Here is a 24,770-nt window from a genome sequence, read left to right on the forward strand (position 1 = left end):
TAAAGTGTGTGAAAGAAGAAAGTTAAGAGTAAATGTGAATAAGAGCAAGGTTATTAGGTACAGTAGTGTTGAGGGTCAAGTCAATTGGGAGGTAAGTTTGAATGGAGAAAAACTGGAGGAAGTAAAGTGTTTTAGATATCTGGGAGTGGATCTGGCAGCGGATGGAACCACGGAAGCGGAAGTGAATCAGTGGGTGGGGGAGGGGGCGAAAATTCTGGGAGTCTTGAAAAATGTTTGGAAGTCGAGAATATTATCTCGGAAAGCAAAAATGGGTATGTTTGAAGGAATAGTGGTTCCAACAATGTTGTATGGTTGCGAGGCGTGGGCTATGGATAGAGTTGTGCGCAGGAGGGTGGATGTGCTGGAAATGAGATGTTTGAGGACAATATGTGGTGTGAGTTGGTGTGATCGAGTAAGTAATGTAAGTGTAAGAGAGATGTGTGGAAATGAAAAGAGTGTGGTTGAGAGAGCAGAGAAGGGTGTCTTGAAATGGTTGGGTCACATGGAGAGAATGAATGAGGAAAGATTGACAAAGAGGATATACGTGTCAAAGGTGGAGCGAACGAGAAGTGGGAGACCAAATTTTAGATGGAGAGATGGAGTGAAAAAGATTTTGAGTGGTCGGGGCCTGAACATGCAGGAGGTTGAAAGGCGTGCAAGGAATAGATTGAATTGGAACGATGTGGTATACCGGGGTCGACGTGCTGTCAATGGATTGAACCAGGGCATGTGAAGCGTCTGGGGTAAACCATGGAAAGTTGGGGAGGGTGGAGGGGGGTGGTTATTCCATGTGTGGCGGGGTGGCGATGGGAACAAATAAAGGCAGACAGTATGAATTATGTACATGTGTATATATGTATATGTGTGTGTGTGTGTATATATATGTTTACATTGAGATGTATAGGTATGTATATTTGCGTGTGTGGACGTGTATGTATATACATGTGTATGTGGGCGGGTTAGGCCATTCTTTCGTCTGTTTCCTTGCGCTACCTCGCTAACGCGGGAGACAGCGACAAAGCAAAATAATAATAAAATATAATAATAATATATATATATATATATATATATATATATATATATATATATATATATATATATATATATATATATATATATATATATATATATATATTTATATATATATATATATATTTATCCCAAGCTGACTTGCTCTCATCACCCTCTTCACACCAACATTCACTCTTCTTTTCTGAAAACCCATACAAATCTTCACCTTAGCCTCCACAAGATAATGATCAGACATTCCTCCAGTTGCACCTTTCAGCACATTAACATCCAAAAGTCTCTCTTTCGTGCGTCTATCAATCAACACGTAATCCAATAACGCTCTCTGGCCATCTCTCCTACTTACATACGTACATTTATGTATATCTCGCTTTTTAAACCAGGTATTCCCAATCACCAGTCCTTTTTCAGCACATAAATCTACAAGCTCTTCACCATTTCCATTTACAACACTGAACACCCAATGTACACCAATTATTCCCTCAACTGCCACATTACCCACCTTTGCATTCAAATCACCTATCACTATAACCCTTTCTTGTGCATCAAAACCACTAACACACTCATTCACCTGCTCCCAAAACACTTGCCTCTGATGATCTTTCTTCTCATGCCCAGGTGCATCTGCACCAATAATCACCCATCTCCCTCCATCAACCTTCAGTTTTACTCATATTAATCAAGAATTTACTTTCTTACATTCTATCACATACTCCCACAACTCCTGTTTCAGCAGTACTACTACTCCTTCCCTTGCTCTTGTACTCTCGCTAACCCCTAGCTTTACTCCCAAGACATTGCCAAACCACTTTTCCCCTTTACCCTTGAGCTTCGTTTCACTCAGAGCCAAAACATCCAGGTTCCTTTCCTCAAACGTACTACCTATCTCTCCTCTCTTCACATCTTGGTTACATCCACACACAGATAGACACCCCAATCTGAGTCTACAAGATGAGCGCTCCCGACGTGACTCCTTGTGTTTCCCATTTTTAGAAAGTTAAAATACAAGGAGGGGAGGATTTCTGGCCCCCCGCTCCCGTCCCCTCTAGTTGGGAAGGAGACTTGTGTGAGGAAGTACCAGGAGAGACTGAGTACATAATGGAAAAAGGTGAGAAAAATGGAAGTAAGGGGAGTGGGGGAGGAATGGAATGTATTTAGGGAATCATTGATGTATTGCGCAAAAGATGCTTGTGGCATGAGAAGCGTGGGAGGTGGGTTGATTAGAAAGGGTAGTGAGTGGTGGGATGAAGAAGTAAGATTATTAGTGAAAGAGAAGAGAGAGGCATTTGGACGATTTTTGCAGGGAAAAAATGCAATTGAGTCTCAGATGTATAAAAGAAAGAGACAGGAGGTCAAGAGAAAGGTGCAAGAGGTGAAAAAGAGGGTAAATGAGAGTTGGAGGAGAGAGTATCATTAAATTTTAGGGAGAATAAAAAGATGTTCTGGAAGGAGGTAAATAAAGTGCGTAAGACAAGGGAGCAAATGGGAACTTCAGTGAAGGGCGCTGATGGGGAGGTGATAACAAGTAGTGGTGATGTGAGAGGGAGATGGAGTGAGTATTTTGAAGGTTTGTTGAATGTGTTTCATGATAGAGTGGCAGATATAGGGTGTTTTGGTCGAGGTGGTGTGCAAAGTGAGAGGGTTAGGGAAAATGACTTGGTAAACAGAGAATAGGTAGTAAAAGCTTTGCGGAAGATGAAAGCCGGCAAGGCAGCAGGTTTGGATGGTATTGCAGTGGAATCTATTAAAAAAGGGGTGACTGTATTGTTGACTGGTTGCTAAGGTTATTTAATGTATGTATGACTCATGGTGAGGTGCCTGAGGATTGGCGGAATGCGTGCATAGTGCCATTGTACAAAGGCAAAGGGGATAAGAGTGAGTGCTCAAATTACATAGGTATAAGTTTGTTGAGTATTCCTGGTAAATTATATGGGAGGGTATTGATTGAGAATGTGAAGGCATGTACAGAGCATCAGATTGGGGAAGAGCAGTGTGGTATCAGAAGTGGTAGAGGATATGTGGATCAGGTGTTTGCTTTGAAGAATGTATGTGAGAAATACTTAGAAAAGCAAATGGATGTGTATGTAGCATTTATGGATCTGGAGAAGGCGTTTGATAGAGTTGTTAGAGATGGTCTGTGGAAGGTATTAAGAATATTTCTTGTGGGAGGCAAGTTGTTAGAGGCAGTAAAAAGTTTTTATCGAGGATGTAAGGCATGTGTACGTGTAGGAAGAGAGGAAAGTGATTGGGTCTCAGTGAATGTAGGTTTGCGGAAGAGGTGTGTTATGTCTCCATGGTTGTTTAATTTTTTATGGATGGGTTTGTTAGGGAGGTGAATGCAAGAGTTTTGGAAAGAGGGGCAAGAATGAAGTCTGTTTTGGATGAGAGAGCTTGGGAAGTGAGTCAGTTGTTGTTCGCTGATGATACAGCGCTGGTGGCTGATTCATGTGAGAAACTGCAGAAGCTGGTGACTGAGTTTGGTAAAGTGTGTGAAAGAAGAAAGTTAAGAGTAAATGTAAATGAGAGCAAGGTTATTAGGTACAGTAGGGTTGAGGGTCAAGTCAATTGGGAGGTAAGTTTGAATGGAGAAAAACTGGAGGATGTATAGTGTTTTAGATATCTGGGACTGGATCTGGCAGCGGATGGAACCATGGAAGCGGAAGTGAATCATAGGGTGGGGGAGGGGGCGAAAATCCTGGGAGCCTTGAAGAATGTTTGGAAGTCGAGAACATTATCTCGGAAAGCAAAAATGGGTATGTTTGAAGGAATAGTGGTTTCAACAATGTTTTATGGTATGCGAGTCGTGGGCTATGGATTGTTGTGCGCAGAAGGGTAGATGTGCTGAAAAATGAGATGTTTGAGGACAATGTGTGGTGTGAGGTGGATTGATCGAGTAAATAATGTAAGGGTAAGAGAGATGTGTGGAAATAAAAAGAGCGTGGTTGAGAGAGCAGAAGAGGGTGTTTTGAAATGGTTTGGGCACATGGAGAGAATGAGTGAGGAAAGATTGACCAAGAGGATATATGTGTCGGAGTTGTAGGGAACGAGGAGAAGTGGGAGACCAAATTGGAGGTGGAAAGCTGGAGTGAAAAAGATTTTGAGTGATCGGGGCCTGAACATGCAGGAGGGTGGAAGGCGGGCAAGGAATAGAGTGAATTGGATCGATGTGGTATACCGGTGTTGACGTGTTGTCAGTGGATTGAATCAGGGCATGTGAAGCGTCTGGGGTAAACCATGAAAGTTGTGTGGGGCCTGGTTGTGGAAAGGGAGCTGTGGTTTCGGGCATTATTGCATGACAGCTAGAGACTGAGTGTGAACGAATGGGGCCTTTGTTGTCTTTTCCTAGCGCTACCTTGCACACATAAGGGGGGGAGGGGGATGGTATTCCATGTGTGGCGAGTTGGCGATGGGAATGAAGAAAGGCAGACAGTGTGAATTGTGTCATGGGTATATATGTATGTGTCTGTGTGTGTATATATATGTGTACATTGAGATGTATAGGTATGTATATTTGCGTGTGTGGACGTGTATGTATATACATGTGTATGGGGTTGTGTTGGGCCATTTCTTTCGTCTGTTTTCCTTGCGCTACCTTGGAAACGCGGGAGACAGCTACAAAGCAAAATAAATAAATATGAATATATTTGTTAGGGAGGTGAATGCAAGAGTTTTGGAAAGAGGGGCAAGTATGAAGTCTGTTGGGGATGAGAGAGCTTGGGAAGTGAGTCAGTTGTTGTTCGCTGATGATACAGCGCTGGTGGCTGATTCATGTGAGAAACTGCAGAAGCTGGTGACTGAGTTTGGTAAAGTGTGTGAAAGAAGAAAGTTAAGAGTAAATGTGAATAAGAGCAAGGTTATTAGGTACAGTAGGGTTGAGGGTCAAGTCAATTGGGAGGTGAGTTTGAATGGAGAAAAACTGGAGGAAGTGAAGTGTTTTAGATATCTGGGAGTGGATCTGGCAGCGGATGGAACCATGGAAGCGGAAGTGGATCATAGGGTGGGGGAGGGGGCGAAAATTCTGGGAGCCTTGAAGAATGTGTGGAAGTCGAGAACATTATCTCGGAAAGCAAAAATGGGTATGTTTGAAGGAATAGTGGTTCCAACAATGTTGTATGGTTGCGAGACGTGGGCTATGGATAGAGTTGTGCGCAGGAGGATGGATGTGCTGGAAATGAGATGTTTGAGGACAATATGTGGTGTGAGGTTGTTTGATCGAGTAAGTAACGTAAGGGTAAGAGAGATGTGTGGAAATAAAAAGAGCGTGGTTGAGAGAGCAGAAGAGGGTGTTTTGAAATGGTTCGGGCACATGGAGAGAATGAGTGAGGAAAGATTGACCAAGAGACTATATGTGTCGGAGGTGGAGGGAACGAGAAGAGGGAGACCAAATTGGAGGTGGAAAGATGGAGTGGAAAAGATTTTGTGTGATCGGGGCCTGAACATGCAGGAGGGTGAAAGGAGGGTAAAGGAATAGAGTGGATTGGAGCGATGTGGTATACCGGGGTTGACGTGCTGTCAGTGGATTGAATCGGGGCATGTGAAGCGTCTGGGGTAAACCATGGAAAGCTGTGTAGGTATGTATATTTGCGTGTGTGGACGTATGTATATACATGTGTATGGGGGTGGGTTGGGCCATTTCTTTCGTCTGTTTCCTTGCGCTACCTCGCAAACGCGGGAGACAGCGACAAAGTATAAAAAAAAAAAAATATATATATATATATATATATATATATATATATATATATATTTTTTTTTTTTTTTTTTTTTTATACTTTGTCGCTGTCTCCCGCGTTTGCGAGGTAGCGCAAGGAAACAGACGAAAGAAATGGCCCCACCCCCCCCCCCCATACACATGTACATACACACGTCCACACACGCAAATATACATACCTACACAGCTTTCCATGGTTTACCCCAGACGCTTCACATGCCTTGCTTCAATCCACTGACAGCATGTCAACCCCTGTATACCACATGACTCCAATTCACTCTATTTCTTGCCCTCCTTTCACCCTCCTGCATGTTCAGGCCCCGATCACACAAAATCTTTTTCACTCCATCTTTCCACCTCCAATTTGGTCTCCCTCTTCTCCTCGTTCCCTCCACCTCCGACACATATATCCTCTTGGTCAATCTCTCCTCACTCATTCTCTCCATGTGCCCAAACCATTTCAAAACACCCTCTTCTGCTCTCTCAACCACGCTCTTTTTATTTCCACACATCTCTCTTACCCTTACGTTACTTACTCGATCAAACCACCTCACTCCACACATTGTCCTCAAACATCTCATTTCCAGCACATCCATCCTCCTGCGCACATCTCTATCCATAGCCCACGCCTCGCAACCATACAACATTGTTGGAACCACTATTCCCTCAAACATACCCATTTTTGCTTTCCGAGATAGTGTTCTCGACTTCCACACATTTTTCAAGGCTCCCAAAATTTTCGCCCCCTCCCCCACCCTATGATCCACTTCCGCTTCCATGGTTCCATCCGCTGACAGATCCACTCCCAGATATCTAAAACACTTCACTTCCTCCAGTTTTTCTCCATTCAAACTCACCTCCCAATTGACTTGACCCTCACCCCTACTGTACCTAATAACCTTGCTCTTATTCACATTTACTCTCAACTTTCTTCTTCCACACACTTTACCAAACTCAGTCACCAGCTTCTGCAGTTTCTCACATGAATCAGCCACCAGCGCTGTATCATCAGCGAACAACAACTGACTCACTTCCCAAGCTCTCTCATCCCCAACAGACTTCATACTTGCCCCTCTTTCCAAAACTCTTGCATTTACCTCCCTTACAACCCCATCCATAAACAAATTAAACAACCATGGAGACATCACACACCCCTGCCGCAAACCTACATTCACTGAGAACCAATCACTTTCCTCTCTTCCTACACGTACACATGCCTTACATCCTCGATAAAAACTTTTCACTGCTTCTAACAACTTGCCTCCCACACCATATATTCTTAATACCTTCCACAGAGCATCTCTATCAACTCTATCATATGCCTTCTCCAGATCCATAAATGCTACATACAAATCCATTTGCTTTTCTAAGTATTTCTCACATACATTCTTCAAAGCAAACACCTGATCCACACATCCTCTACCACTTCTGAAACCACACTGCTCTTCCCCAATCTGATGCTCTGTACATGCATTCACCCTCTCAATCAATACCCTCCCATATAATTTACCAGGAATACTCAACAAACTTATACCTCTGTAATTTGAGCACTCCCTCTTATCCCCTTTGCCTTTGTACAATGGCACTATGCACGCATTCCGCCAATCCTCAGGCACCTCACCATGAGTCATACATACATTAAATAACCTTACCAACCAGTCAACAATACAGTCACCCCCTTTCTTAATAAATTCCACTGCAATACCATCCAAACCTGCTGCCTTGCCGGCTTTCATCTTCCGCAAAGCTTTTACTACCTCTTCTCTGTTTACCAAATCATTTTCCCTAACCCTCTCACTTTGCACACCACCTCGACCAAAACACCCTATATCTGCCACTCTGTCATCAGACACATTCAACAAACCTTCAAAATACTCATTCCATCTCCTTCTCACATCACCGCTACTTGTTATCACCTCCCCATTTACGCCCTTCACTGAAGTTCCCATTTGCTCCCTTGTCTTACGCACCCTATTTACCTCCTTCCAGAACATCTTTTTATTTTCCCTATATATATATATATATATATATATATATATATATATATATATATATATATATATATATATATATATATATATATATATATATATATATATATACACGCAATAGGACAAACACATGATAAAAAGCCTTTTATATTCATTTGTGGAGGTTTCAGAGTATCCTATCTCCATATCCATCATTAGGCAAACTATGTAACAAAACTGTAAGAACTCAGTCATATACGTGAAATAACTGAAGTAGGAACACTGAATGATAACATTTAACTTGAATATATAACAAAGTGAAACGTTAAAGGATAGAAATATACATAAGCCCCAAATTAGAGAATGGAACATAGTGACATGAGTTAATGTGAAAGTGAAATGTAATGATTAAGGAAGATCCCAATGTCACATGAGATCTCACAACACATGTGATCTAACAGAGTTCAGAAGACATTTTAAAAACATAATAGGCCAATAGATTTTTCGTTGCTCGCTAAATTGGGCTTTTCCTAAGTGGTCATAAGGGGCGACATTATTGAGTGCTCCCAACTGTCGGAGCGGGTGGTGACCAATAGACCATTATGATATACAATAGTCAGATTATTATCTTTTGGATCTTAAGACCTTATTCTGTCATTGGTACGTGGACTTCATTGTCTCTAGATCTTAAATAAACATCTGTCAGTTCTTGAATGGCCAACGTTCCAGACAATATAATGTCGAGTTCACATTTGAACAGGCGGTTGATCACTCCAGTGTTTTTTTCTCTGCCACAGTGTGCAGGACACCTTCATTTACAGTCGTGACTATCAAGTTTTCCCCATTTATTCCAGACAAATCTATAAGAAAATTTGTTACAATTTCACTTACCAGAGCTTTAACCCTAACTTTACCACGCTCCAATATAAATCCCATTTTCTGAAAGAGCGCTTATGATTAAATGGATTTAGTACAGAGCACTGACAATCCATGGTAATCATATTACTAAACTGCGGCAGCATAAACAACAGATAACTCTTTCTAATAGAGCTATTGCATATATTCCGCTCACACGAGCTTTCCACTTAAAACGATCACAAAATAAATGATTTTAACCCTTAGTTACAGATTAGTTATATTTAAGCATCCTAGTAGCTGCTATTCTTTAGGTTCAGAGATGTTATTCCTAAATAATTTGAAGGTATATATAGTTTATGAATACTAGTGCCAGCGTATATTGGCAAATTAAAGCATCAGTTACAGGTAGGCATCTTTGAGAGTAAACAAAAGTCGATCAAGACAGCGACACCTAAGTAATTCCTCGTTCAACTCCATTTTTGCGTATGCGAATTCGGCCGACCACCCATGCAACGGAGCCCGTTTCTAAATGTCTCAACTCGTCCTTACAGTACAGGACTTTTAGTAAAGAAGCCTCTGTTGACCATTAGAGAAAAGACCTTTTTAGAGAGCAACGTAACATTATCAAACTTCTCAATTCCTTTTAGATCACGTACATAGTTCTCATGTAACGAAGGGCCTTTGTTTTGCCGGTGTACTTTACATTCATAGTCACTTATGTCACACACTGTTTGGTTTTACATGGGGATCATACATATATATTTATGTTCTATCTCTGAATTTTATCATATTTTCAAGTTGGTATCTTAAATTGTTTGGATTATAATAATTTCATGCGCTGTGCACAACTAAGTTCTTTATCCAAGTATGGTTTGGTTTTATAGTTTGAAGATGGAGAAATTATGCTCTGAGGCTGTCAAGGTTCGATGAAAAAGATGAATTATCAAATGCTGATTTTGCTATTATCGTAGTTTCCAACAATATCATATGGTTGCAAAGCGTCGGTTATGGATAGGGTTCTGCGGAGAAGGGTGGTTGTGATAGAAATGAAATGTTTTAGGACAATATATGTTGTGAAGTGGTTTAATCGAGTAAGTAATATAAGGGTAAGAAAGATGTGTGGAAATAAAACGAGTGTGGTTGAGAAAGCAGAAGAGGATATGTTGAAATGGTTTGGACATATTGAAAGAATGAGTAAAGAAAAATTGAAAAAGAGGACATATGTGCCAGAAGTGGAGAAAACAAGAAGAACTGGGAGAAAACATTGGAGATGGAAGGATGGAGTAAAAAAGATTTTTGAGCGATCGGGGCCTGAACACGAAGAAGGATGAAAGGCGTGCATGGAATAGAGTTGGAACGATGTTGCATATTGAGGTCAACATGCCGTTAATGGACTGATCCAGGGCATGTGAAACGTCCGGGGCAAATCATGGAAAGGTCTGTCGGGCCTGGATGTGGATAGAGATCTTTAGTTTAGGTGCATACATGTGACAGCTCGTATATGGATGTTAGCGGATGTGCCCTTACTTCGTCTGTTTCCTGGCGCTACTTCACTGACGCAGGGGTCGGCGATCAAGCGTAGGGTAGAAGAGAATGTATATGTCAGCTTTTTTCTATTCATTTATGCATTTTGTGCTGTTTCCTGTGGGGCGGGGTGTAGGTGGGAATGGATGAAGGCGAGCAAGTATGAATATGTATATGTGTATATATGTATATGTATGTATATGAATGTACGTATATTTATGTATATGTGCGTTTCTGTGCGTGTGTGCATATACATACGTGTATGTGAGTGGAGCCGTCTTTCCTCTACGGTTTCCTGGAGTTACATTCGCCATTTTCCACGTCAGCGAGGTAGCGTTAAGATCATCTGACAGAGCGATAGAGGGAAAAATCCTCACTTTTTCACCTCCGTTCCTCCTTTGGGAAAGTAAAACAGGAAGGGAGGATTTCCAGCCTCCCACTTCCACCTCATTTAAGGAATGACTGGGCAGTAATTTTCTCCCCTATCCCAAGGGATAATGCACACACACACACACACACACACACACACACATATATATATATATATATATATATATATATATATATATATATATATATATATATATATATATATATATATATATATATATATATATATATATATATATATATATATATATATATATATATATATATATATATATATATATATATATATATATATATATATATATATATATATATATATATATATATATATATATATATATATATATATATATATATATATATATATATATATATATATATATATATATATATATATATATATATATATATATATATATATATATATATATATATATATATATATATATATATATATATATATATATATATATATATATATATATATATATATATATATATATATATATATATATATATATATATATATATATATATATATATATATATATATATATATATATATATATATATATATATATATATATATATATATATATATATATATATATATATATATATATATATATATATATATATATATATATATATATATATATATATATATATATATATATATATATATATATATATATATATATATATATATATATATATATATATATATATATATATATATATATATATATATATATATATATATATATGGATGTTTTGGCTCTGTGTGAAACGAAGCTCAAGGGTAAAGGGGAAGAGTGGTTTGGGAATGTCTTGGGAGTAAAGTCAGGGGTTAGTGAGAGGAAAGAGCAAGGGAAGGAGTAGTAGTACTCCTGAAACAGGAGTTGTGGGAGTATGTGATAGAATGTAAGAAAGTAAATTCTCTATTAATATGGGTAAAACTGAAAGTTGATGGAGAGAGATGGGTGATTATTGGTGCATATGCACCTGGGCATGAGAAGTAAGATCATGAGAGGCAAGTGTTTTGGGAGCAGCTGAATGAGTGTGTTAGTGGTTTTGATGCACAAGACCGAGTTATAGTGATAGGTGATTTGAATGCAAAGGTGAGTAATGTGGCACTTGAGGGAATAATTGGTATACATGGGGTGTTCAGTGTTGTAAATGGAAATGGTGAGGAGCTTGTAGATTTATGTGCTGAAAAAGGACTGGTGATTGGGAATACCTGGTTTAAAAAGCGAGATATACGTAAGTATACGTATGTAAGTAGGAGAGATGGCGAGAGAGCGTTATTGGATTACGTGTTAATTGACAGGCGCGCGAAAGAGATTTTTGGATGTTGATGTGCTGAGAGGTGTAACTGGAGGGATGTCTGATCATTATCTTGTGGAGGCTAAGGTGAAGAGTTATATGGGTTTTCAGAAAATAAGAGTGAATGTGGGGTGAAGAGGGTAGTGAGAGTAAGTGAGCTTGGAAAGGAGACCTGTGTGAGGAAGTACCAGGAGAGACTGAGTACAAAATGGAAAAACGTGAGAACAATGGAAGTAAGGGGAGTGCTGGAGGAATGGGATGTATTTAGGGAATCAGTGATGTATTGCGCAAAAGATGCTTGTGGCATGAGAAGCGTAGGAGGTGGGATGATTAGAAAGGGTGGTGAGTGGTGGGATGAAGAGGTAAGATTATTAGTGAAAGAGAAGAGAGAGGCATTTGGACGATTTTTTCAGGGAAAAAATGCAATTGAGTGGGAGATGTATAAAAGAAAGAGACAGGAGGTCAAGAGAAAGGTGCAAGAGGTGAAAAAGAGGGCAAATGAGAGTTGGGGTGAGAGAGTATCATTAAATTTTAGAGAGAATAAAAAGATGTTCTGGAAGGAGGTAAATAAAGTGCGTAAGACTAGGGAGCAAATGGGAACTTCAGTGAAGGACGCTAATGGGGAGGTGATAACAAGTAGTGGTGATGTGAGAAGGAGATGCAGTGAGTATTTTGAGGGTTTGTTGAATTTGTTTGATGATAGAGTGGCAGATATAGGGTGTTTTGGTCGAGGTGGTGTGCAAATTGAGAGGGTTAGGGAAAATGATTTGGTAAACAGAGAAGAGGTAGTAAAAGCTTTGCGGAAGATGAAAGCCGGCAAGGCAGCAGGTTTGGATGGTATTGCAGTGGAATCTATTAAAAAAGGGGGTGACTGTATTATTATTATCATTATTTTGCTTTGTCGCTGTCTCCCGCGTTTCCGAGGTAGTGCAAGGAAACAGTCGAAAGAAATGGCCCAACCCACCCTCATACACATGTATATACATACACGTCCACACACGCAAATATACATACCCATACATCTCATTGTATACATATATATATACACACACAGACACATACATATATACACATGCACACAATTCACACTGTCTGCCTTTATTCATTTCCATCGCCACCTCGCCACACATGGAATAACATCCTCCTCTCCCCTCATATGTGCGAGGTAGCGCTAGGAAAAGACAACAAAGGCCCCATTCGTTTACACTCAGTCTCTAGTAGCTGTCATGCAATAATGCCCGAAACCACAGCTCCCTTACCAAATCCAGGCCCCACAGAACTTTCCATGGTTTACCCCAGACGCTTCACATGCCTTGATTCAATCCACTGACAGCACGTCGACCCCGGTATACCACATCGATCCAATTCACTCAATTCCTTGCCCACCTTTCACCCTCCTGCGTGTTCAGGCCCCGATCACTCAAAATCTTTTTCACTCCATCTTTCCACCTCCAATTTAGTCTCCCTCTTCTCCTCGTTCCCTCCACCTCCGACACATATATCCTCTTGGTCAATCTTTCCTCACTCATTCTCTCCATGTGCCCAAACTATTTCAAAACACCCTCTTCTGCTCTCTCAACCACGCTCTTTTTATTTCCACACATCTCTCTTACCCATACATTACTTACTCGATCAAACCACTCACACCAGATATTGTCCTCAAACATCTCATTTCCAGCACATCCCCCCTCCTGCGCACAACTCTATCAATAGCCCACGCCTCGCAACCATACAACATTGTTGGAACCACTATTCTTACAAACATAGCCATTTTTGCTTTCGGAGATAATGTTCTCGACTTCCACTCATTCTTCAAGGCTCCGAGGATTTTCGACACTTCCCCCACCCTACGATTCCCTTCCGCTTCCATGGTTCCTTCCGCTGCCAGACCCACTCCCAGATATCTAAAATACTTTACTTTCTCCAGCTTTTCTCCATTCAAACTTAACTCCCAATATTTTTTTTTTTTTTTGGCTTTGTTGCTGTCTCCCGCGTTTGCGAGGTAGCGCAAGGAAACAGACGAAAGAAATGGCCCAACCCACCCCCATACACAAGTATATGCATACATGTCCACACACGCAAATATACATACCTTCACAGCTTTCCATGGTTTACCCCAGACGCTTCACAAGCCCTCATTCAATCCACTGACACCACGTCAATCCCGGTATACCACATCGATCCAATTCACTCTATTCCTTTACCCTCCTTTCACCCTCCTGCATGTTCGGGCCCCGATCACACAAAATCATTTTCACTCCATCTTTCCACCTCCAATTTGGTCTCCCACTTCTCCTCGTTCCCTCCACCTCCGACACATATATCCTCTTGGTCAATCTTTCCTCACTCATTCTCTCCATGTGCCTAAACCATTTCAAAACACCCTCTTCTGCTCTCTCAACCACGCTCTTTTTATTTCCACACATCTCTCTTACCCTTACGTTACTTACTCGATCAAACCACCTCACACCACACATTGTCCTCAAACACCTCATTTCCAGCACATCCATCCTCCTGCGCACAATTCTATCCATAGCCCACTCCTCGCAACCATACAAAATTGTTCGAACCACTATTCCTTCAAACATACTCATTTTTGCTTTCCGAGATAATGTTCTCGACTTCCACACATTCTTCAAGGCATCCAGAATTTTCGCCTCCTCCCCTACCCTATGATCCACTTCCGCTTCCATGGTTCCATCCGCTGCCAGATCCACTCCCAGATATCTAAAACACTTTACTTCTTCCAGTTTTTCTCCATTCAAACCTACCTCCCAATTGACTCGACCCTCAACCCTAGTGTACCTAATAACCTTGCTCTTATTCACATTTACTCTTAACTTTCTTCTTTCACACACTTTACCAAACTCAGTCACCAGCTTCTCCAGTTTTGTACATGAATCAGCCACCAGCGATGTATCATCAGCGAACAACAACTGACTCACTCCCCACGCTCTCTCATCCAAAACAGACTGCATAATTGCCCCTCTTTCCAAAACTCTTGCATTCACCTCCCTAACAACCCCATCCATAAACAAATTAAATAACCATGGAGACATCACACACCCCTGCCGCAAACCTACATTCACTGAGAACCGATCACTTTCCTCTCTTCCTACACGTACACATGCCTTACACCGTCGATAAAAACTTTTCACTGCTTCTAAGAAATTGCCTCCCACACCATATATTCTTAATACCTTCCACAGAGCATCTCTATCAACTCTATCATATGCCTTCTCCAGATCCATAAACGCTACATACAAATCCATTTGTTTTTCTAAGTATTTCTCACATACATTCTTCAAAGCAAACACCTGATCCACACATCCTCTACCACTTCTGAAACCACATTGCTCTTCCCCAATCTGATGCTCTGTACATGCCTTTACCCTCTCAATCAATACCTTCCCATATAATTAACCAGGAATACACAACAAATTTATACCTCTGTAATTTGAGCACTCACTCTTATCCCCTTTGCCTTTGTACAATGGCACTATGCACGAATTCCGCCAATCCTCCGGCACCTCACCATGAGTCATACATACCTTAAATAACCTTACCAACCAGTCAACAATACAGTCACCCCCTTTTTAAATAGATTCCACTGCAATACCATCCAAACCTGCTGCCTTGCCGGCTTTCATCTTCCGCAAAGCTTTTACTACCTCTTCTCTGTTTACCAAATCATTTTCCCTAACCCTCTCACTTTGCACACCACCTCGACCAAAACACCGTATATCTGCCACTCTATCATGAAACACATTCAACAAACCTTCAAAATACTCACTCCATCTCCTTCTCACATCACCACTACTTGTTATCACCTCCCCATTAGCGTCCTTCACTGAAGTTCCCATTTGCTTCCTTGTCTTACGCACTTTATTTACCTCCTTCCATCTTTTTATTCTTTCTAAAATTTAATGATACTCTCTCACCCCACTTCTCATTTGCCCCCTTTTTCACCTCTTGCATCTTTCTCTTGACCTTCTGTCTCTTTCTTTTATACATCTCCCACTCAAATGCATTTTTTCCCTGCAAAAATCGTCCAAATGCCTCTCTCTTCTCTTTCACTAATTTTCTTACTTCTTCATCTCACCACTCACTACCCTTTCTAATCAACCCACCTCCCACGCTTCTCATGCCACAAGCATCTTTTGCGCAATCCATCACTGACTCCCTAAATACATCCCATTCCTCCCCCACTCCCCTTACTTCCATTGTTCTCACCTTTTTCCATTCTGTACTCAGTCTCTCCTCTCCTTCCCAAGCGCACTTACTCTCACCACCCTCTTTACCCCAACATCCACTCTTCTTTTCTGATAACCCATACAAATCTTCACCTTAGCCTCCACAAGATAATGATCAGACATCCCTCCAGTTGCACCTCTCAGCACATTAACGTCCAAAAGTCTCTCTTTCGCGCGCCTGTCAATTAACACGTAATCCAATAACGCTCTCTGGCCATCTCTCCTACTTACATACGTATACTTAAATATATATATATATATATATATATATATATATATATATATATATATATATATATATATATATATATATATATATATATATATATATATATTTTTTTTTTTTTTTTGCTTTGTCGCTGTCTCCCGCGTTTGCGAGGTAGCGCAAGGAAACAGACGAAAGAAATGGTCCAACCCACCCCCATACACATGTATATACATACGTCCACACACGCAAATATACATACCTACACAGCTTTCCATGGTTTACACCAGTCGCTTCACATGCCTTGATTCACTCCATTGACAGCACGTCAACCCCGGTATACCACATCGCTCCAATTCACTCTATTCCTTGCCCTCCTTTCACCCTCCTGCATGTTCAGGCCCCGATCACACAAAATCTTTTTCACTCCATGTTTCCACCTCCAATTTGGTCTCCCTCTTCTCCTCGTTCCCTCCACTTCCGACACATATATTCTCTTGGTCAATCTTTCCTCACTCATTCTCTCCATGTGCCCGAACCATTTCAAAACACCCTCTTCTGCTCTCTCAACCACGCTCTTTTTATTTCCACACATCTCTCTTACCCTTACGTTACTTACTCGATCAAACCACCTCACACCACACATTGTCCTCAAACATCTCATTTCCAGCACATCCATCCTCCTGCGCACAACTCTATCCATAGCCCACGCCTCGCAACCATACAACATTGTTGGAACCACTATTCCTTCAAACATACCCATTTTTGCTTTCCGAGATAATGTTCTCGACTTCCACACATTCTTCAAGGCTCCCAGAATTTTCGCCCCCTCCCTCACCCTATGATCCACTTCCACTTCCATGGTTCCATCCGCTGCCAGATCCACTCCCAGATATGTAAAACACTTCACTTCCTCCAGTTTTTCTCCATTCAAACTCACCTCCCAATTGACTTGACCCTCAACCCTACTGTACCTAATAACCTTGCTCTTATTCACATTTACTCTTAACTTTCTTCTTTCACACACTTTACCAAACTCAGTCACCAGCTTCTGCAGTTTCTCACATGAATCAGGCACCAGCGATGTATCATCAGCGAACAACAACTGACTCACTTCCCAAGCTCTCTCATCCCCAACAGACTTCATACTTGCCCCTCTTTCCAAAACTCTTGCATTCACCTCCCTAACAACCCCATCCATAATCAAATTAAACAACCATGGAGACATCACACACCCCTGCCGCAAACCTACATTCACTGAGAACCAATCACTTTCCTCTCTTCCTACACGTACACATGCCTTACATCCTCGATAAAACAACATTCTAACAATTTGCCTCCCACACCATATATTCTTAATACCTTCCACAGAGCATCTCTATCAACTCTATCATATGCCTTCTCCAGATCGATAAATGCTACATACAAATCCATTTGCTTTTCTAAGTATTTCTCACATACATTCTTCAAAGCAAACACCTGATCCACACATCCTCTACCACTTCTGAAACCACACTGCTCTTCCTCAATCTGATGCTCTCTACATGCCTTCACCCTCTCAATCAATATCCTCCCATATAATTTACCAGGAATACTCAACAAACTTATACCTCTGTAATTTGAGCACTCACTCTTATCCCCTTTGCCTTTGTACAATGGCACTATGCACGCATTCCGCCAATCCTCAGGCACCTCACCATGAGTCATACATACATTAAATAACCTTACCAACCAGTCAACAATACAGTCACCCCCTTTTTTAATAAATTCCACTGCAATACCATCCAAACCTGCTGCCTTGCCGGCTTTCATCTTCCGCAAAGCTTTTACTACCTCTTCTCTGTTTACCAAATCATTTTCCCTAACCCTCTCACTTTGCACACCACCTTGACCAAAACACCCTATATCGGCCACTCTATCATCAAACACATTCAACAAACCTTCAAAATACACACTCCATCTCCTTCTCACATCACCACTACTTGTTATCACCTCCCCATTTGCGCCCTTCACTGAAGCTCCCATTTGCTCCCTTGTCTTACGCACTTTATTTACCTCCTTCCAGAACATTTTTTATTCTCCCTAAAATTTAATGATACTCTCTCACCCCAACTCTCATTTGCCCTTTTTTCACCTCTTGCACCTTTCTCTTGACCTCCTGTCTCTTTCTTTTATACATCTCCCTCTCAATTTCATTTTTTCCCTGCAAAAATCGTCCAAATGATTCTCTCTTCTCTTTCACAAATACTCTTACTTCTTCATCCCACCACTCACTACCCTTTCTAATCAACCCACCTCCCACTCTTCTCATGCCACAAGCATCTTTTGCGCAATCCATCACTGATTACCTAAATACATCCCATTCCTCCCCCACTCCCCTTACTTCCATTGTTCTCACCTTTTTTCCATTCTGTACTCAGTCTCTCCTGGTACTTCCTCACACAAGTCTCCTTCCCAAGCTCACTTACTCTCACCACCCTCTTCACCCCAACATTCACTCTTCTTTTCTGAAAACCCATACAAATCTTCACCTTAGCCTCCACAAGATAATGATCAGACATCCCTCCAGTTGCACCTCTCAGCACATTAACATCCAAAAGTCTCTCTTTCGCGCGCCTGTCAATTAACACGTAATCCAATAACGCTCTCTGGCCATCTCTCCTACTTACATAAGTATACTTATGTATATCTCGCTTTTTAAACCAGGTATTCCCAATCATCAGTCCTTTTTCAGCACATAAATCTACAAGCTCTTCACCATTTCCATTTACAACACTGAACACCAAATGTATACCAATTATTTCCTCAACTGCCACATTACTCACCTTTGCATTAAAATCTCCCATCACTATAACCAGGTCTCGTGCATCAAAACCACTAACACACTCATTCAGTTGCTCCCAAAACACTTGCCTCTCATGATCTTTCTTCTCATGCCCAGGTGCATATGCACCAATAATCACTCATCTCTCTCCATCAACTTTCAGTTTTACCCAAATCAATCGAGAATTTACTTTCTTACATTCTATCACATACTCCCACAACTCCTGTTTCAGGAGTATTGCTACTCCTTCCCTTGCTCTTGTCTTCTCACTAACCCCTGACTTTACTCCCAAGACATTCCCAAACCACTCTTCCCCTTTACCCTTAAGCTTCGTTTCTCTCAGAGCCAAAACATCCAGGTTCCTTTCCTCAAACATATTACCTATCTCTCCTTTTTTCACATCTTGGTTACATCCACACACATTTAGGCGCCCCAATCTGAGCCTTCGAGGAGGATGAGCACTCCCGCGTGACTCCTTCTTCTGTTTCCCATTTTTAGAAAGTTAAAAAATACAAGAAGGGGAGGATTTCTGGCCCCCCGCTCCCGTCCCCTCTAGTCGCTTTCTACGACACGCGAGGAATGCGTGGGAAGTATTCTTTCACCCCTATCCCCAGGGATAATATATATATATATATATATATATATATATATATATATATATATATATATATATATATATATATATATATATATATACACACACACACACACATACATACGCACATATACACACACACACACATACATATATATACATATGAAGAATGTAAGAAACAATTTAGAAAACTGAAACTTCTAGCTTGAAATGAAATGAAAAAATGGATGTCACATAATGGTTCAACCTCTGGCTATGGAAAAAGGAAATGTATAATTTATTTACACAAACGTCAATAGTAGTTCTCATCAATGAGAACTAATGAGAAGGAAATTGCAACTATACCAGTTTGCATAAGCCTTCACTCCTGCCTGCAGTAGCATGCTTTCCGACATGTTTCATGAGCTCCTCTTCGCCAACGGAACTACCTTGGCCCACCAGTGATGCTACTACGTTTGTGAATCAAGAACCATTGCAACACAAACCTCGCCAGGTGGTAGAGTGTCCCGCAGTGTATCGAGACAGACTTCCCCAGAACTTTTTTAAAGGGGAAGTAAATGTTTATAGTTGTGTTACTGGAGTGATAGTTTTCATACATGGTGCTTTGACAAGAAAATAGTGAAATTGGAAAAAATGTAGCTTAGACATTGAAGCTTATTGATACAGTGGTCAAATTGATGAGAAAAAAAAAATATATATATATATATATATATATATATATATATATATATATATATATATATATATATATATATATATATATAAACAACCATGGAGACATCACACACCCCTGCCGCAAACCTACATTCACTGAGAACCAATCACTTTCCTCTCTTCCTACACGTACACATGCCTTACATCCTCGATAAAACTTTCACTGCTTCTAACAACTTGCCTCCCACACCATATATTCTTAATACCTTCCACAGAGCATCTCTATCAACTCTATCATATGCCTTCTCCAGATCGATAAATGCTACATACAAATCCATTTGCTTTTCTAAGTATTTCTCACATACATTCTTCAAAGCAAACACCTGATCCACACATCCTCTACCACTTCTGAAACCACACTGCTCTTCCCTCAATCTGATGCTCTGTACATGCCTTCACCCTCTCAATCAATACCCTCCCATATAATTTACCAGGAATACTCAACAAACTTATACCTCTGTAATTTGAGCACTCACTCTTATCCCCTTTGCCTTTGTACAATGGCACTATGCACGCATTCCGCCAATCCTCAGGCACCTCACCATGAGTCATACATACATTAAATAACCTTACCAACCAGTCAACAATACAGTCACCCCCTTTTTTAATAAATTCCACTGCAATACCATCCAAACCTGCTGCCTTGCCGGCTTTCATCTTCCGCAAAGCTTTTACTACCTCTTCTCTGTTTACCAAATCATTTTCCCTAACCCTCTCACTTTGCACACCACCTCGACCAAAACACCCTATATCTGCTACTCTGTCATCAAACACATTCAACAAACCTTCAAAATACTCATTCCATCTCCTTCTCACATCACCACTACTTGTTATCACCTCCCCATTTGCGCCCTTCACTGAAGTTCCCATTTGCTCCCTTGTCTTACGCACCTTATTTACCTCCTTCCAGAACATCTTTTTATTCTCCCTAAAATTTACTGATACTCTCTCACCCCAACTCTCATTTGCCCTTTTTTCACCTCTTGCACCTTTCTCTTGACCTCCTGTCTCTTTCTTTTATACATCTCCCACTCAATTGCATTTTTTCCCTGCAAAAATCGTCCAAATGCGTCTCTCTTCTCTTTCACTAATACTCTTACTTCTTCATCCCACCACTCACTACCCTTTCTAATCAACCCACCTCCCACTCTTCTCATGCCACAAGCATCTTTTGCGCAATCCATCACTGATTCCCTAAATACATCCCATTCCTCCCCCACTCCCCTTACTTCCATTGTTCTCACCTTTTTCCATTCTGTACTCAGTCTCTCCTGGTACTTCCTCACACAGGTCTCCTTCCCAAGCTCACTTACTCTCACCACCTTCTTCACCCCAACATTCACTCTTCTTTTCTGACAACCCATACAAATCTTCACCTTAGGCTCCACAAGATAATGATCAGACATCCCTCCAGTTGCACCTCTCAGCACATTAACATCCAAAAGTCTCTCTTTCGCACGCCTGTCAATTAACACGTAATCCAATAACGCTCTCTGGCCATCTCTCCTACTTACATAAGTATACTTATGTATATCTCGCTTTTTAAACCAGGTATTCCCAATCATCAGTCCTTTTTCAGCACATAAATCTACAAGCTCTTCACAATTTCCATTTACAACACTGAACACCAAATGTATACCAATTATTCCCTCAACTGCCACATTACTCACCTTTACATTAAAATCTCCCATCACTATAACCAGGTCTCGTGCATCAAAACCACTAACACACTCATTCAGCTGCTCCCAAAACAGTTGCCTCTCATGATCTTTCTTCTCATGCCCAGGTGCATATTCACCAATAATCACCCATCTCTCTCCATCAACTTTCAGTTTTACCCATATTAATCGAGAATTTACTTTCTTACATTCTATCACATACTCCCACAACTCCTGTTTCAGGAGTATTGCTACTCCTTCCCTTGCTCTTGTCTTCTCACTAACCCGTGACTTTACTCCCAAGACATTCCCAAATCACTCTTCCCCTTTACCCTTGAGCTTCGTTTCTCTCAGAGCCAAAACATCCAGGTTCCTTTCCTTAAACATACTACCTATCTCTCCTTTTTTCACATCTTAGTTACATCCACACACATTTAGGCACCCCAATCTGAGCCTTCGAGGAGGATGAGCACTCCCCGCTTGACTCCCTTCTTCTGTTTCCCATTTTTAGAAAGTTAAAAAATACAAGGAGGGGAGGATTTCTGGCCCCCCGCTCCCGTCCCCTCTAGTCGCTTTCTACGACACGCGAGGAATGCGTGGGAAGTATTCTTTCACCCCTATCCCCAGGGATAATATATATATATATATATATATATATATATATATATATATATATATATATATATATATATATATATATATATATATATATATATACACACACACACACACATACATACGCACATATACACACACACACACATACATATATATACATATGAAGAATGTAAGAAACAATTTAGAAAACTGAAACTTTTAGCTTGAAATGAAATGAAAAAATGGATGTCACATTATGGTTCAACCTCTGGCTATGGAAAAAGGAAATGTATAATTTATTTACACAAACGTCAATAGTAGTTCTCATCAATGAGAACTAATGAGAAGGAGAAGTGGACATGCCAGAATTGCAACGATACCAGTTTGCATCAGCCTTCACTCCTGCCTGCAGTAGCATGCTTTCCGACATGTTTCATGAGCTCCTCTTCGCCAACGGAACTACCTTGGCCCACCAGTGATGCTACTACGTTTGTGAATCAAGAACCATTGCAACACAAACCTCGCCAGGTGGTAGAGTGTCCCGCAGTGTATCGAGACAGACTTCCCCAGAACTTTTTTAAAGGGGAAGTAAATGTTTATAGTTGTGTTACTGGAGTGATAGTTTTCATACATGGTGCTTTGACAAGAAAATAGTGAAATTGGAAAAAATGTACCTTAGACATTGAAGCTTATTGATACAGTGGTCAAATTGATGAGAATAAAAAAAATGTATATATATATATATATATATATATATATATATATATATATATATATATATATATATATATATATATATATATATATATATATATATATATATATATATACATATATATATATTTATATATATATATATATATATATATATATATATATATACCACATCCTTTTAATTCACTGTATTCCTCTCACCCTCCTGCTTGTTCAAGCCCCGATTGTTCAAAATCTTTTTTTACCTTATCCCTCCACCTTCAATTTGGTCTCCCGCTTCTCCTTGTTCCCTTCATCTTTAACACATATATCCTCTTTGTTAATCTTTCCTCACTCATTCTATCCATATGTCCAAACCATTTCAACACACCCTCTTCTGCTCTCTCAACCACACTCTTTTTGTTACCACGCATCTCTCTTACTCTGTCATTATTTACTAGATCAAAGCACCTCACGCCACATAGTGTACTGAAACATTTCATTTCCAACACATCCACCCTTCACCGCATAACCCTATCTATAGCCTTCAAACATACCTACATTTACTCTCCCAGATAACGTTCTCTCTCTCCACACATTCTTCATTACTCCCAGAGCTTTCGCCCCCTCTCCCACCCTATGAATCACTTCCGCTTCCATGGTTCCATTGGTTGCCAAGTCCACTCCTAGATGTATAGAACACTTCATTTCTCCAATTTTTTTCTCTATCTTAACCTAACTCCCAATTAACTTGTCTCTCAATCCTGCTGAACCTAATAACCTTGCGTTCATTCACATTTAATCTCAACTTTCTCCTTTTACACAGTCTTTCAAACTTAGTCACTTTGCAGTGTACACAACTCATCTCCCAACAAAGGAAATCAAAAGTGTTAAGTAAAGCCCCCCAAATTAATCAAACAACCAACATACAATGCAAAAATAAAGCAACAGAAGTGCAGAGCACGTTAAATTAGGGTGCTTGCAACACAGAACACAGTATTCTCAACAGTACAACACACAGCACACTAAATGTATGACAACACAATAGATAGCAAGCAATACAGCTTTTAAAGCATATTACCTAGTAAACTGCACATCCCTGCTCTTACAATGCAGCCAATCTGAACGGAGCATGAAATGCAGCATTATTCAAACACAATAACGCCAAGCAACAAAACGACACGAAACTCACAACACGACGGAATGAAACATGCTTCAGGTGGTTATGTTCAATTCTGAAAAAAAGGGAAAACTTGGAGCACTTCGCGACACTAAGCATGCAATATAACACTAGAGTATAATATGTACTGAAAAACATAGTGGCGCACACAACCCTGAACACAATCACACGGGTGTATGTACCTCCAGCTACATATAAGAAGCAGGTGGCTCTCTGTTCCCGTAAGACAGCTGCGTCACGGTTTGA

At 40.4% G+C, this 24,770-nt stretch overlaps 1 protein-coding gene across 1 annotated transcript in view; it reads left to right on the forward strand.

Annotated features, from left to right (window-relative positions):
- LOC139753252 (thrombospondin type-1 domain-containing protein 4-like) overlaps window positions 1–24,770 on the forward strand; it is a 685,046-nt gene that overhangs the window by 649,093 nt on the left and 11,183 nt on the right. The window lies entirely within an intron of this gene.

Source organism: Panulirus ornatus, chromosome 2 (assembly GCF_036320965.1).
Source record: "Panulirus ornatus isolate Po-2019 chromosome 2, ASM3632096v1, whole genome shotgun sequence".
Lineage (NCBI taxonomy): Eukaryota > Metazoa > Arthropoda > Malacostraca > Decapoda > Palinuridae > Panulirus > Panulirus ornatus.